This window comes from Phasianus colchicus, chromosome 8 (genome assembly GCF_987193195.1).
Source record: "Phasianus colchicus chromosome 8, bPhaCol1.hap1.1, whole genome shotgun sequence".
NCBI classification, from domain to species: Eukaryota; Metazoa; Chordata; class Aves; order Galliformes; family Phasianidae; genus Phasianus; species Phasianus colchicus.
Genome location: NC_143443.1, coordinates 22405387 through 22418594, shown reverse-complemented (window position 1 = coordinate 22418594; position 13208 = coordinate 22405387).

Genomic DNA, 13208 nt, shown 5'->3' with positions numbered 1-13208 from the left:
GAGGAGAGGCTACTGCAGGGCTGACACTGCTGGTACAATTCACTTCCTGCAGCAGTAGATGGAGCTGATTAACTACTCTTCATGATTGAATGAGTAAATGTAAATGGCAAGTTCTAGTGAAGGAAGACTCCAGAGGAAAGCTATTACAAGCTGACATTTGTAGTATGGTAACTAGGTCATGTTTACAGTGACAGATTAATTAAAATCAGACAAAACAGCATTGTGAGGTGCACTGTTGAGGACTTACTGCTGGTTTTTTTTTTTGCATTAAAGGTCAGGCTTCTCAAGCCTAGACTGCTGTTTCCATCATTTTAGCTACCTAATCATTATCATATTCTGCCAGTCTGCCAAGGTAGCATCAGGACCACAATACCTTGTGTTTGGTGCATGTTTTTCCAGCTCTTATGTCCAGATTTTTTCCTGCAGGTTATAATATTTCAAATCAAAGTATTGTAGTATCTTACTATTTCAAGGTAAGCAGACTAGTGACAGTAACAATGGTTTTCTTGTAAATATTTATAAATCCTAAATAAATATTCCCAGGCAATTCTCTGTCATGCTGCTAACAGTTGATACAAGGATCAAATTAATCTTAAAATGCAGATTAAGCCTTTTGGAAAAGTAGATAGAGTTTGCTGAAATGTGGGAAACTGAACTGGGGAGCTTCTGAGCCAATCAGAGGTCAGTGCAAGAATGAGCTCTCTGCCTGAATGCTGAGGATTCCCAGCATGCTGAGGCTGGGATGGCCTCTGCAGGGACCTCTGGGTCTTGACAGCACTTACAGCTGATAGGCTTGACATGATTTCAGAGTCCATAATGAAATTGCCATTTCTTGTTATGTAACTTCATAATTAAAACCAAGGGTCCACATGAATCATATTTCCAGTCTTAGCTCTTTATCAGTCTCCATCAGGAGGTGTCTTTTTTTCCATCATAGTCAAGCTTTCCTTTTTCAGACAGAGAAGGGCAAAGGAACATTTGAGAATGTTTTCATCTGATGTGATGGAATTCTGGCATTTTTTTTTCAAACTGGAATGGACCCTATTTTCCCATTCAAACGCAGCCAAAACTTTAGAAGACAAAAAGCTATAAGACTTTAGCACCATCACGTGCACACAACCACACCTGATTCCTTTTCAAGCTCTGCTTTGCATTTACATTTAATTCAAATTTAACAGCTGCATGACTTCATCTGTACTGCACAAGCAGCTGTACTGCTGTTGCTTTTCTTGCTATAGCAGGTAACTGATTGGGGAACCAGGAAAGATTTGATACCAGTATTATTTGATTTCTCAGAAAGTAGAGGAATGTCTCTGGTTTAAAGGCAGGTCAGGAATGCATCCAGAATCTCACAGCAGTAGCTCTAGCTGAAGCTTAACTGTCTTGGAAGAAGAACAAGCAAAGTCAGAAAAAAAACTGAATGAAATTTTATAATAGATTTCAAACTTGAACCACAAATTGACATTCGCAGCTTGTATGCCCCTAACCCTGATGCTTATGTTAATGATGAAAGGAGCTTTCATTGTATTTCAGAAACAATACCACACTTGTGGGATTTGCCAGCATGAGGAAAGCTGGTTACATCCATTGGGATAGCTTTGGAAAATGCAAAAAAAGAGATAATCTCCTCTTTTCCCATTGTTAAACCAACGATTTCCCTGCTAAGGACCCTGTATGATTCCAAAAAGAATGGCTACATGACCAAATGTTCTGTGTTTTGTCCACACAACCGCTCACTATCTCTCGTTATCTGTTCTTTTGACCATTAAAGAAGGACTGAACAGGAATCATTTAACAGTGCATTAGTGTCTTCTGAGGGAACCTTCTGTACATTTAACGGCATTTAAATGCTAATCCATTAGACTCATTCACTGAACTGTGCTATACTTGTGGCTAATTCAGTCCCAATCTAAGTGATCACTACTTGCAGCAGTATGGTTTTGTTGATGTTTAACGAATACAGCTGCCTTTTTCTGAGGATTTTTCCTTTCTTGTGAAGAAAAGTAGACCTACAGGAGCAGCTTCCACCCTTGTATTATCTGCAAGTTGGTAGTAGGGATCTGATTCAATCCTTGCTATAGTTCTTTAAGGTTTACACTGACAATGCATTTCTGACAAGTACTGACATTCTTGGCCTCTCAAAACAATATAATCCTCAAAATAATAACATTGCAGATTAAGGTATGTGTGTAGCTAAATATAGGCTAAATGTTCTCAATGTCTTTCACAGAAAGATGAATAAGAGATTGAATATATTTTCATCATTTTTTTCCCATCTTTATCACCTTTGTATAACTGCTGTGCTCAAGTATTATTCTCAGTACTTTTTGACGCTCTTTTGTATTGAAAAATTCTGGGATCCTTCTCTATTTATTTTCTTTTAAAGTAAAATCTGAAGTTCAGCATGTGGATACTCTAAAGAATTTGAAGTCTGAGGTTTCTTATATAGGATAATTTCAATTATTAATTAAGGTCTAATTAATAAACCTTTTCACACACTACTGGTCCAACTTTTTACTAAGCCTGATAACTAAGATAACTCCAGAGATAACTCTAGAGATTTTCAGATATTTCTGTAGACGTTCCCATATGGGTACCAGATACTTTGCAGACTGTACCGTTTTAAACCACATAAGCCCACAGATACTACAGTCTTATTCCAGGTGAAACAAAAGGCCAAGCTTATAAATGCAGACTTCTTGTTCTATAACTATACTTTCCAGCACATTCCAGCTGCTGCCTAAAGCCTCACTTAGGCTTTTTGAAAATGAGGAAACACAATGTCCATAATGGTAGAGATTTTCTGCAGATGATCAGTCCCTCTATGCACGTCCAAACAAAAATATTCTAAGACACCAAAGGGAAGAGACAATTCTATTATTTCTACCCTAATATCCTAATTTCTCACTCATCACTTCTGATCCAATGATGTCAAAGTTGCATTTGCTTTGGGTTGCCATGAATTACCTCGGAGTATTTGGACGGTTTCATACCTTTGTTTCTATAACCAAGCTATAGTGTACCTTTTCTGTGAGCAAGTGCACATACTGTGCCAAGCTGATTTTCTCTTATGTCACATTGCTTGAAATGCAACCAAAAATCTGTTTCAGTATCTTTTATATCTCTGCATATATTTCTACTCTAGTTTTAGTATTTCCCTTTGCTGAAGGTCCTACATTGTTTTTGATAATGTCAGGTCTCCAGATGCACTGTTGTTCTGCATGAAAGATGACAGAAGGACAAGCCAAAATCATCAATTTTAATGATATTTCAACACCATCCTTGTCTTGTGTCATTCCTGTGTATGCTGCAGCCATCAATCTGTGTTTGTCTAAAAGGGTCTGTGCCAGAGCCTTAAATGTAGATAGGGCTGAAGAGGCCAATTTGTTATGATTTGACAAGGTCTGGCCTCATCTGGCAATCCAGGGTGGCTGAGTGCCTCTAGTGAATTGTGCATCCATTTTCTCAGATCCAAAATGCGCCATTAGTTTTCAAGACCCTCTTATCTACATGCTGTCTCTGTCCATCCTGGCTTATCATATAATGGAATGTTGTCTGTATCATACAATTTCATCTCTATTGGCTTTCAGTATGCACAGTGGTGAGTGTACACTCATGCTGATAATGGAAGGGTCATTCACCTCGAAGTGTCCCTCCAAACTGTAAGGGACTCTTCTTTGGCTATGGCCCCTCTTATCTCTTTGGGTTCATTTCCCCTTTGAATCACTACCCACACCATGGGGAACCTCTATTCTTCTGCCATCAAGTGTCCTCTACAGAATACTTCAGAGACTGAAGCAGATTGGATGAATTGTGCTTGAAGTCAGATGCATTGATATATATACCCATTAACACACACTTCCTATTTTTCTGAACCCGTTGTTTCATTTTCACCAAATGTTATAAAGGAATAGAAGTCTCTAAGGTGGGTTGTTCCTTCAAGCTTTATGAAAATAGATCTTCTGGTTGGAGAGACATCTGACTACTTCCCTACTGAGAAAAACAAAACAGCATGAACTCAAGACCTTTTGAATCCCAGATAATGCATGCTGAAGAAATCACATTGCAGTGCCTCAAATGTAGGGAAAGCTTTGGTGACAATTTACATCTTCCAGACTTGAGAGTCTATCAACACAGAAACACAAATCTGGAGAAAATCAAGCTTCATTAGCTCTAATATTCATGAGCTGTTTCTCTTTTCTGGTCCTCGGAGACTGAATGCAAGGCGAAAGGACAGAGGCACTGCTCTCTGCTTTTTCACTGAAGCACAAAGGGAGTCAGAATTTATGCCTTCAGCCTGCTGTGTGTGAAAACTGTACAAATGATGCTGCTATTGCTATAGAAAATATTTATGTCCCTAATCTTCCTCTTGCTCTCATTCCCTTCCCACTTTCCTCCTTCCTTCATCTTTGTAAATACTCTCCTTTAGTATTAGACTGGTGTTTTTTCAGCTGAATTTAAATCTCTCTCTTGGTGACACAAATGGAATACGCCTTCACCTCCAGCCCCTGTGGCTCATAGAAATCAGGCTGGGACATCAAGGAAATGGAGTTACTGGATGAAGGGTCTTCACCTTCATGAAGAACAATTAAAGCAAAAATATTGGTTTTTAGCTGAAAGAGATTTATTGTATTCATCTGTCAAGAGGACTTTGTATTTGTAATCCCGATTCAAGTGCAGGTCACTGGAATTTTACAACATATGCAGAAGATATTTTATCTAGAACCTGAAACATGAAGTGGTGATCAGAAGAGGGTGCTCTCAGCTCATGCTCTTTTGCTGTCATTTTGAACACTTCGGGAGTCTGCAGAATTTTCTTCTCTCTTTTTTGGGATTAATAATTTCTTTTTGTTTTTCAAAATGTTTTCTGGGTATTTTCACTAAGTAGATCATCCTTTGTAATGCACCACATGGAAAATATAGGCTCCAATCTTCAATTAATTCTAGATTTCTAAAATACTAAGAGTGTTTTCACTAATATTGCTATAAGCCGTTCCACAATGAACCTGTTCCATTTGGGCCCAAACTATTTTTTAAGTTGTGCTTATATTCCCGTGCAGCCACTCTCTGGTGATATTTATGTTTACAGGAATTGAATTGCTAGCATCCATAGCTGAGTGCTGAGGAAAACTTAAAACTGCAAGAGAAGCAATTCATCCCAGTAACACTTGCATTTTTCTACAGGCATGAAAAAATAATAATAACATATAACTTCAGTGATCAATGTCCAATTATTGAAATATCTGAAATACATAAGTATTTACAAGCAGTTGATAAAATGATCTTTAGAAAAGTATCACAGAATCACAGAATCATTAAGATTGGAAAGATCACTAACATCATCCATCCAGCAATCAGGCCATCCCCACCCTGCACACCAACCCTATCACATCTCCATGGTTCTGAACACTTCCAGTGATGGTGATTCCACCACATCCCTGGGCAGCCTGTGACAGTGCCTAGCACTCTTTCTGAGGAGATATTCTTCCAGATAGCCAACCTGAGCCTGATCTCACAGATAGAAATAAGCCTTTTAAAGATTAGTTGATATGTGTACATGGCTTCTTCACTTTCCAGAAGGCCAGTCATGTAAAGTGATGAAATTTTATTGTGAGTTGGTTCCTTTTGTACTTCAATGACTGCTCTTCAATTATGAACATCAACAGATCAGAAATCAAAGCAAGCAATAAACAGAGCTCCTGCAGTCCGCATACAGAGAGGAGCCGCTCCACAGAGTGGCCGTTTGGGAAAGAGCTAAGAAAGCAAAGAGAAGAGAAAATAGCCTCCCTGCCTCACTCTGTAGGCTTCAGTTGGTGGGAAAATGGTTGATATTTGCTGGGACTCTGAATAAGGAAAAGCTTTCCTCCACCACTTTAGATGCAGGTTTTTGCTGTTTGCTGTTTTTCAGAAGAGAACGAAGAAAGTGAAGTGAGGCAACAGCAAGCACAAAAACAAGAGCAGTTTCCTTATGTAATGCTTATCTGAAAGTGCCATGTAACAGAGCAGGTAAGCTGTCACTACTCTAATAATTTCTGTCCAGGTCCTTGCAGTTCTTGCTCTCTTCAATGTGATGGATTGAAAATGAAGTACAAAGTGGGCAGCACTTCCCCTGCTGCTGGGGGAGGAGCTTGTTCCTGAGCTCACTTGGATTACTGTGACATGAGATTCAAAGCTGTGTCTGAAAAAAAACTTGTGAGTTATTGGACATCCATCACATAGGGAAGAAGGAAGGCCAAAGACCATAGCTCAATCTTGTAGCTACTTAGGCTGAGGGGGTCAGTGATGAGGGTGCATTAAAAAGTCATAGGGGAAAGAAGGAACGGAGGCATCAGGTCAGCAGTAATTGGCACGGGTAGAAGGCACTACTGCTAATCATATCAGTTGTGAGAGACACTAGCATGTAGAAAGCAATTGCAGAGAAGTGTTCACAAAATCATGACCTCTCTAAGATTAGGACAGGGAGAATAGATATTACTGATCTGTACTGCAGCTAAACTACTGCAATGCAGACATGAGAACTGTTCTACCCTTAAGATCTAGCAAGTACTACAAATACAAATGTGTGCACACTGTGACCTGAGAGTGGGTAACACTCTGCTCCCACTGCTGCTCAGAAATCAGTCAGATCCACCTAAGGGACTGTAATGATGTTAACATCAACCTCTCAGTTTCTAAATGCTACACCTCAGTAGCAAAGGAGTAATAAGAGCCCCACAAGATGACACTTTGGAAAATATCAATCTTTTTCACCTGTTTTCTAGATGAGCATCCACCTCAAATGAGGTTTTCGCCTTTGCAATTGATGAGATGTAGCCAGATCAAAGCCTCAAGGTTTGATTTTCAACAGATTTTACTTCCCCTTGATAAACCATAAGGAGAACTGTAGCCTCACAGCACCAAGATTTTGGATTCTGCAGTGTTAGGCCCATTGCTAACTCTCTTGGTGTCCTTTAATTTGGATTATGAACCTCACTGCTAATGGAAGTTCAGAGCCTTCCACATGAAAGTCCTTGGCTTAATAATGAAAACTACCATCAGCAGCTCTATGTTACTCTTAAAATGAGAGTAATAAGATTCTAGGCTGACTTTGGGCACTCCACTCTGTTGCACCTGGGAGCACCTGGACCCTTGGGGCATCTTTCAGGCACCATTTTTTTGACTCTGAGATGACCTTTATTATCAGGGCAAGTGAAGACACAAGGAAATGTGTTTGTCAGAAGTTGTATGGTGAAGAGAAAAGTTTGATTTTTATCAACACCGTGTTCTATTCAAAGGAATTTCAAATACAGAAAGAGTCTGTATCATCACCACAAGCTCCAAATCACAGCTTTTTGGATGTGGGAAGCCAATAAAGTTGAATATATTATGTAAAACAATTAGCTGCAACCTTTCTTGTATTTAAGGCAAATTTAAATAAAATGTCTCAGATAATTCCACATAGTTTTTGTAGTTTAGTGGAAAGAGATAATTGCTTTTCACAAGGAATCACCCTAGTATTTTTTATTTTCGATGCCTCAGTCTGCAAGGAACCAGCTGAATTATTCTACGACTGAAAATACCTAAGGACAATGACTGTTTTTTATAGGTCACAACAAGGAATTTATATTCAGTATTTCTACCTTGGTTTATCTCTACCTCCACCACTGGCACTTTCAGAGCCAGCAAATGACCTGTGAATAGCTGCTCCTCTGGCCCCAGTATCTGAGGGAGCAGCAAGCTGTAAATTGCCATGGCTGCACATATCGTTAGCCACTCACACATGTTGCTTGCAATGTTCTTTTGAGTGCCCATGAAAACCTGATCTGATTATATGTACAAGAGTAAATTTCTATGTATCGTTTATTGCTATTCAGCTGGTGATTCAACCATACATAATTTTTGTTTTATTATTCACTAAAAAACACACATGGTCTGAAAGCTGATACTAAACTTGATTTATCTGCATTGATTAGTGATGATTTCACATTAGAAAAAAACCAAAAAACAAAAAACTATTGCCAGTATATTTACTGCATGGAAATATAAGGATATTCTGATTACAGAACCTGTTGTAAATCCTGTTATCCTATCATGCAAGCATAAGGATCTACCTTTGCTTCTCAACTTTTGGGTCAATTCTTAATCACTGTTGAGTGAATACCATTTTACTGCATAGTGGAGTGTTAGCAGAAGAATTGGAAAGCATCTGTTCCTTTGAACAGGCAACATCAGTGATTATCCATGGGATTTTGGACCTTGGAGGAATATAAGGAAGAAAAATTTAAAGAACAATCCTTTAAAAGACCTTGGAATGTAATATATATTTTAAAAATCAGCATGAATTTCTCCATAAAACTAAAGCTGGGAGTATCTGACCCATCCTGCACCATCTGCCCCCTGCCGGTGAAGCCCGTGGGCATCCGCATCAGATTTTTTAAATGGATGAAAATTGAACTTTAAAACAACAGCAGTTGGGTTTTGATTGAAGACAGGCATCTGAAAAGTTGATCTGGTTTTCTTCATCAGTAACAAAAAATAAAACAAATATTTTATAGTTAAAACTCATTTGTGTGTAGAAACCCACAAAGCTATTTCCTCATTGCAATAACTATAATTGTATTGCTTCAGATAACCCACAGACTTCTCTATAGGACAGAGAACCATTCAGTACCATGTGAATTCAATCCTTCTCAGAATAATCACAGCTGGTGCATAGGGAATAAATGACTGAATGAAGGTTTGCAATGCTATGCCCTCTTCTGACATGGGAGATTTCAGCTGTTTGTGGGATTGTGTTGGGACCCTTCATCAAGTAAGATGTTTTATCTGGAAAGACTTTTCAATAATCCTGGTTTTGATAGTGCAATTGTACTTCTCACTTTTGGGATATGTTTAAGGTCTATGTCTTTAACAGTGACTTTCCAAAGACCAAAAATCTTTGTGATGTACTGTAGGTCTCTAAGTAGGGGATTGAATGTTGATCCCTGTGCTTAAATGCATTGCTCAAAGATAAGCAGTTACAGTGCATTTAATATTCATCTCCTGCCTGTATGCAAGTAGTTCTCCTAAAATCTTGCGTGTGAGAGAACTGGGTCTGTTTGAGTCTATTGCCAGGTGAGACAAGTTAAATGCAAACCTGTTGGTTTTGTTTATTCATAAAACCAGAATCTAGTGCTGATAATGCCCCTGGAAGTATAGACTTAGAAAATAAAACTCTTATTTTTAGCTTCTTCATCTCTTTAAATTCTATGGACTTAATATGTTCTTTTTTATCCTGGTGTGTGTGTGTGTACACACACATACACACACACATACACATATATATATATATATATATTTTTTTTCCTGAGAGAGATATATATTCTCATTAATTGAAGGTTTCTGAAAACTAGCCCTCAAAATAAAAGATAGCATTCTTTTCTTTTTTTTTTTCCTCTCTATTTTTTCTTTTTGGGAATGCCCGTATGGCTGCAATCAAGTGCATTTGGGAATACCCTTGTGGCTGCAAGCAGGTCTTGAAACCTTCTGGCTAACATCCAGGAAAGGCTTGTGGAAAGATATGAAGGGAAAAACCTGATTGCTTAGCAGCTATTGTCTGCAGACGCTCTTCTCCTTCTCCGACTTTGTGGGTGTGTGTAAGTGTTCATGTGAAAGAGATCCAGACTGAGCCAATTTCCAGAGCTCCAATGTGTAATAGTGCTATACCCACGGCCGCCCTCTGGTTGTGTAAGATGAAAAAAAGCCATTAAGAAATGCTGAACCAAATTATATGGTTGAACCAAAGGCGTGATGCTTTGAAGAAAAGAAAATGTGTCTGAACTTTTAGATGGGATAGCTGTACTTTATTTATCTGTGATGCAGTGCTTTGTGCTACTTCTCTGGCAGGGACCCAGAAGCTCTGTGAGTCTTGAGGAAAGGCTGAGAGAAAGATGATGCTGTGGGGATTTCAATCTTGCTGATTTATTGTCTTGGTTATGCTGCTTGGTTAGTAGATCGTGTATTATTTCTTATGAATGACAAGCTTCAGAAAGAGGTAATATTTTTGTCCTATTTCAACTTTGATTTGGAATGCATGATCCCTTAATATTTTCTTAATGTTTTAATTGACACAAACCAAAGCAAACTAAAAAGCAAGAGTTGTATGTGATGGATCCCATTCATTAGGTGGGCTGCCTACACCATAGCTTGTCAGTCAGCAGAAGAGCTGCCCTGCCAGCACGGATACAGCTCCCACTCATGCTGCCTATCTGTGCTGGAGCCCAAGCTACAAACAGCCCTGACAGAAGCAAAGAGTGGTGCATTGTCCTTTACTACACTGAGAGACTGCTCTGAATTTAACTTGAGGGGGGGGTTCTTGTGCTTGAGATCAGAAATTAAAATTTTCTTTTCTTGGGAAACAAAACAGCATTGTGGGTTTTTTTTTTTTTTGCTTTTTGTTTTGTCTTTTCTTTAATTTTATTTCTGTTTTTAGACCCATGAATCACTTTTGTATGTTCCTTCTCTGAGTATTTCTTGTTTCCGAAGATGTCATTGTAGGTTTAGCTGTCCATTGCAGCTGAGGTTAGATTGATGTTGAAGTGTGAGTAAGGGACATTGGACTGATTCAGCTCTTTGGTGCCTGTCTGTTGGTGTAGCAGAGGTTTATTGTTTTGAATCTGATACGCTCTCCCCTTCCTTTTGTGCCAAATCAGGCACAGGGTATTCTACGTCCAGTGCTTCATGAATGAAGATTTCCACTACCAGTTAGCTACCAAAGACAGTACTCTTCTCACCTTCCACTGCATGCAGGAATTATCTCTTCTGGTGGGTGAGGAGAAATAATGTCTCCAGTAAGTTACCTAGGGAGCCAAGGTGTTGAGAAGGAGTGGATTTGCAGCAAGGTCTGCCTGAAGAGGGGTTTGAATTGTGTCACTCTTCTTATTTGTTTCTGTGAATGTTTTTGACACATGCTGGCAAGAAGGCTTAGATCTCTCTTTGCAGCCCAATTTAGAGTTAATATCAAGTAATCTTTACAGGGTGTTCACTGTATCCTAATTAAATAATCTTCTAATGTACATAACTCAGTGCACTTACTGAGCCAATTCATCTTTACTGAAAACCACTGAGTTCAATAACATTGAAGAAAAATATCAAGAATCTTACTTGCATCCAAGCTTTTCAAATATTATTTCTCTTACAAGTCATTCAAAAGTTAGCCATACTTAGAGGAAATGGGGTAAATAGTAATATAAGGAAAAATAGGACTGATTATGTCTAGCTCCAGTTGTTTGCAGACAAAGCGCTTGATTGAGTTTCCGATTCAGCTAATGAAAATCTTTGTTTGACTTCAATTAATGTTTCATCAGGCTTTCAAGCTGCCAAGAAATTAACCTGTGTGGAAGGAGTATGTTAATGTGACTGGGCAAGCTCTTGCTTAAACTTCTTAAATTTAAGGCCTGAAACAAGACTGCAGTAAGCAGAGGTTACTAAATCTTTCTGACAGACAGAAGCCTACATAATCGAACAGAATTTACTGGTTTTCCATGTATCTAGTGTTGATAAATAGAAGATAAATTTGAATTGACCTCAGTGGAAAATGAGACCTTTTTAACTTGTTTAAGACTTGCTTTTCAAGTTACAAATGATGGTAACCGATTGGCATGAAAACATGATGTACAGCACTGCAGTAATTCACAGAACATCTACAGCAATACAGCAAATTACTTACCAACGCTGATACTAGGGATCTCCTGCTTTTATAGCTACATGGTCGCTGTGGGCCTCTTCAGTCTGAATATTCTGGTTATTTACATATCCAGAGACTAAGACTTACTAACCAGGTGTGAGTTGTAGAATACTTTCTTTCTGTACTGAAAAAGATTTTCATAGTAACTTTGTAAGACTAGACTTAGCAAGTGCATTCCAGTTGCTAATTGCATCTAAAGACAACTGAGACAGCCTGTGGTGCAAGTTTTCTTCCACGGGTGGGCTTAGTTCCTTTTTCACCCCCATGCAGATACTGGCACAAGGAGAAGCCATGCTGTAGAGCATTCTGAGCGCCCCCAAAGACTTGTATGCAGGGTTTATTCTGAATTTATTTCCAAAATGAACCACTTACATGAAATGTTCTCAATGGAGACTCTCACAGACCTTCTCTTATCACCTTTTAATTACTGTGTGCATAAATGCATTAACAATGTGAGTCAGTGCCACATGTCTCACTGGTTCTGAAACTCTTCTCTTTTTATCTTTTACCCTGTTTTATTAACAGTGGTGGAGATACTGCTTAACCTGCTTATGTGCTCAAATCCTGTTCTTTACCTTTTATGAGACTGAATAACTGTGTATTGTTTATTTGTTTATCATATACATTCCACTGCTAAAGACTGTTAGTCTGCAAATGCCAATTAACCTACTAGTGAACTCACTGAGGAAATTAAGGCTGCGAGGCATTTTCTCAACCTTAACAGCCACTGAGAAGTGGCATTAGGGTAATCATTGATGTATAACTGATGGAAAAGTTATATACTTTATCTAGAGGAGAGACACATATGCCTGCCTATTGCAGCTTGAAAGATATGAAATAACTTCATTTCTTGGATGCACTCTGGATGGCAACATTTCACATTAACTCAGTGGATTTAGCCCTTAGAATTTCTGAAGGATGAACAATGATGCAGAGGCACGTGGTAGAGGGGGAAACCCAGGTACCCTGTGTCAGGAGGCAAAAGGCTATTAAGGCAAAGCTGAATACTTTCCTCCTGGATCTACACATCTGTAGGCTTAACTTGCTTTCTCTTCTGTAATCAGGTGTGAATATCTAATTACAGCGTGTTTCAGAGATGCATGATCTTAATTACATAATTTAGACTCTCAGTTTTCCCTTAGTATCTTGTCATTACCAAAAATAATAATTCTTGAAAGTTCAGCAGAACTTTCTGGTCCCAACCTCTAATCTTCCAAAACAGCCAGTATTTGGATGACTTTGCATATCAATTGTGTTTGTGATGTCCTTTTGTTTACCAGTAACAGGCAATAATCCCATCAGTCTGTAGGCTTTTCACATGGAGTCACCATGCAACCTCTGCTAGAGCTAGTACACAACGGGTGCTCTGTAACAATATGCAGTTTCTGCTCACTTACTACGTGCTTAAAGGAATTACTTGTTGTGAGCATACAAGAAGGACTTGAGGGATTGTGTCATTTTTTTTTTATATCTGCAGTAATTGAAGTAAAGGAGCAAAACAAGC